The sequence below is a fragment of the Cryptomeria japonica genome, chromosome 9, assembly GCF_030272615.1.
Source record: "Cryptomeria japonica chromosome 9, Sugi_1.0, whole genome shotgun sequence".
In the NCBI taxonomy this organism is placed as follows: Eukaryota; Viridiplantae; Streptophyta; class Pinopsida; order Cupressales; family Cupressaceae; genus Cryptomeria; species Cryptomeria japonica.
In genome coordinates this window covers 540,937,640-540,941,949 of record NC_081413.1, presented here as the reverse complement: position 1 = coordinate 540,941,949, position 4,310 = coordinate 540,937,640, and positions in this window count along the sequence as shown.

The following is a 4,310-nucleotide window of genomic DNA, read 5'->3' as shown; positions in this document are numbered from 1 at the left end:
ATGAGTTTTCAAAATAAAATATAAACCAAATGATTTAGTTGAAAAATATTAAGCATGTCTTGTTGCAAAGGGATATGCTCAATATGAGTGCATTGATTATGAGGAGACCTTTGCACCCGTTGAAAAGCTCAAAACCATCTGACTTGTGTGTGCTTTAGTTGTGTAGAAGGGATGGAGGCTTCATCAGATTGATGCCAAGAGTTCTTTCTTAAATGGTGATCTTGAAGAAGTTTACATGGTCCAACCCAAAGGCTTTATCAATGAGTATAATGTTGGACATTACTGCTGCTAGGATATGTTGTCATTGATGTCAACATTGTCCTGCTCCAATTATTGTAGATTGGTTTATTGGGATCATGGTTTGGTGTATGGAGTATCTCTAGCTTCATTATATTCTTCTGTATTGGTTTTGGTGATCCAGGAAGCTTAATTGATCATAACATATGATCCGGTTTTACAGTTTGTTTATTTGATCAGTGCTTTGTAGAGTTCAATATTTCCTCTGGTATATTCCAGTGTGATCAGATCTTGAGCTGAGATTTTGGAAGATTGTTTGGGATGATCTTGTGTATCTTCATTTTAGATGGTTCATGATTTGGTGCTCTGCAAGTTATCTTTTCTTCGTGACAATTGTTGTTGTTTAAGTGTTCTTGAGGTTCAGATGTTGATCAATGAAGATTTGGTTAAGTGGTGCTGGTGAAACTATTACTGATGATTCTAATGTGCTTGATGGTGTTTCCTAAGTATGTCCTATTTTTTTTGGTGATCCACATTGATTGTTGTGCGTGTTCTTGATGATTTTTCTGAACCGAAGATGTTCTTCGTGTTATGCGGTTTTCCTGGTGGTGTAGCTTGTTGCGCTTGATCTTGGCACGATTTCCGGTGGTGATGAGAATTTGGGAATTTGGTTTAGGACCATGTTATGTCATGTATATCATTATAATGGTTCGGTGGTCGATCTTTGTATGGTGTGATGTAGTTTTGTAATTGTGAGTTGAGGGTTTAGCTGACCTTGTTGTCAAGGTTGATGATTTGTATATATAGGTGATATTGTCATGTAATTTAGGTATCATGGTTGTGTCTGCATTATTAGAGAGTGGTGTATGTATGAACAAGTGATTCATCCATCAACATTGTGATTGATCAGTTATTGGTGTTGCAGAGCAGACATTGTGCTTAACTGGAACTATCATTAGGCATTTGGAGATGTTATTCTTTCAATTCATTCCTTTTATATTGTAGTCTGAATCTTGTTGTAAGTCAGTGAGACTTCCCTGAGGATTGTAGCCTTCTAGGTTATCATCTTTTGAGTAGTGAGCTCTAGGAAGTGTGCATGGAAAGTATCATCTTATTGTGGGTGGGTTTCCACCATGGTTTTTTCCTTAACCGGGTTTTCCATGTCAAAATCTTGTTGATGTGTGTCGTGTTCTCAATTTTCTTATCTTTGTTATTTATGCAGTTTATTAGATTTATTTTTTGTGGTTAAGTTTGTAGATCTGGTGAAAACTGATTCAACCCCCCCCTCTCAGTTTTCCTTAATTGTTGTTACCAACAATTGGTATCAAATCTAGATCCTTTGGAAGAAGCTTAACCGCTTGAGGAGATCCGAGATGGAAACTGGAAGTGGAAGTGTTATCTTTAAGATGGAGAGTCCGAGATTTGATGGTGGTAACTATGCTATATGGAAGAACCAGATGGAAGTGCACTTGAGATGTCTTGGAGAAGATTACTGGAAGATTACAAAGAATGCATATTTTGTTCCTTCGAATGGACCGATTACTGCTGATGAGATCAATGAAGCTAAAAATAACATTAGAGAAAAGGAAGCATTGCTGAGTTCCCTGACTGATTCAGAGATGACAAATGTAATGGGACTTTAGATTGCACATGAGATCTAGGAGAAGATTGAAACCTGTATGAAAGAGATAAACAAGTCAAAGTTACTAAGTTGCAGAGTTTGAAAGGAAAGTATGAGATGTTGAAGATGGGATAAGATGGGAACATAAACACTTTCATGGCTAAGGTGAATGACCTTGTCCTAGGTATCAGATGTTCTAGTGGAACCCTTGAAGAAGATGAAATTGTTGCTAAGGTACTGAGATCTTTGCCTCCTGCTTACAAACATAAGGTAGATGCTATTGATGAGATCCAAAGTGTGAATACTATGACAAGAGATATGCTGGTTGGAAAGATTGCTGCATTTAAGATGAGCAAGTTTGGTGAATCACATGGTAAGTCCGAGATAACTTTTAGAGCATATGTATCTGAAAAATAGAAATATGATCCCGAAGAATGCAGAATATCCAGATATGAAAGAGAGAAAAGAGAAATGGAAGAGAAAGAAAGAGAATTGGATGAGCTTGAAGCATTGATTTCTCGAAGATTGCCTAAGGGAGCTGGTAAGTATGATGGAAAATTGCCTTTTAAATGTTTCTCTTGCAATAAGGTTGGAAATTTTGCTTCTAGGTGCCCAGAGAGAATGGATAAATATGATAGGCATGATAAATTTGATAAGCATGGTAAGAATGATAGATATGAGAAGCATGAGAAGTATGATAAGCCTTACAAGTCTAACCAAAAGTATAAGCATCAGAAGAAATTCTACTATGATGTCGATGAAGGTGTTATAGATGAAGAATCAAAAGGAGATGAAGTTGTTTTTATTGCTATCAAATAAGATGGACCAATGCCTGTTGATTCCATAAGTTGCACTATTGAGGAGAAAGCTTTAGTTGCTAAAGTTGAAGAGAAAGATGAATGGGTGATTGACAACAGTTGTTCACATAATATGACTGGTGATAAAAGAAAATTTGTGAATATAGAAAGGTATGATGGTGGAATAGTGAGATTTGGAGATGACAAAGCATGTGTGATGCATAATAGAGGTTCTATTTCCTTTGATCGTAAGCATAATACTGATGATGTCCTATATGTTGAAGGTTTGAAGCATAATCTTTTAAGTGTTGGATAGATGGTTGAAAAAGGTTATGATTTGCAATTCAAGAATGGTAAATGCAAAATCCTAAATGCCTCCGGTAAAGAGATTGCATGTGGAACTAAGACTGAAGGTAATATCTTTCATCTAAATGCTGGTGAGAAAAGTTGTTTGATTGCTCAGATTGATGAAAGTTGGTTATGGAATAGGAAAATATGTCATGTTAATTTTGATTCAATGATTAATATCAGTTCTACTCAAGCTATTAGAGATCTCCCTAAGATTGTTAAGCCTGCTAATCCAGTATGTAAAGAATGTCAAATGTGTAAGCAAACAAGAATTTATTTCAAGAGAAAGAAATATACATTTGATGGATTGAGAGATCTCGTGCATACTAATCTATGTGGACCTAAAAAATGTTAGAAGTGTGCAGGGTGACATATATTTTATGCTACTAATTGATGATTATTCTAGGATGATGTGGGTTGTCTTTTTGAAGGAGAAATCAAAAGCATTAGACAAGTTCAAGATATTCAAAGAAAAGGTTGAGACTGAGACATGATTAAAGGTGAAATATCTGAGATCTGACAGGGGAGGAAAATTTTGTTTCGGTGAGTTTAATTCATTCTATGAGAAGAATGGGATTAGAAGACAATTATCTTCTCCTAGAACTCCTTAGCAGAATGGAGTTGTTGAAAGGAAGAACAAGACTGTTTTGGATGCTGCAAGGACTATGCTGATTGAAGGAAATATTCCAAAGATCTACTGGAGATAAGCTAGTAGCACTGCTATTTACACATTCAACTGAGTTAATATTAAAGGTGATACCGGTAAGACTCCTTATGAGTTGTGGTTTAGTCATGTTCCTACTGTGAGATATTTCAGAATATTTGGTAGCAAGTGTTATATCAAGAGAGATGAGGATATAGGAAAGTTTGATGCAAGAAGTGATGAAGGAATTTTCTTGGGATACTCAAAAAAGAGAAAAGCCTACCAGTTCTACAATAAGAGACCGAGGAAGATAGTAGAGAGTGAAAATGTGAAGGTTGATGAGAACCTTGGAAAAGAGATTAGACCATGCAGATATGATGATGGTAAACATGTTATAACGCCTATTCAGACTGAAGAATTGAAGCAGAATGATTTGATAGAGACCGTTAATCTAGATGTTGCTGTTGTCGATGGAGAGGTGCAGGAACTTGAAAATCAGAACAATCAGAAGACTCTGAGGTATGTAAGATTAAATCATTCAGAAAATCAGATTATTGAAGATAAAAATAAAGGTATAATGACTAGAAGACTAGCTACTGAAGAGGTATGTTTGATTTCCAAAATTGAACCTAAAGATGTTGTTGAGGCTTGCAAAGATGAAAAC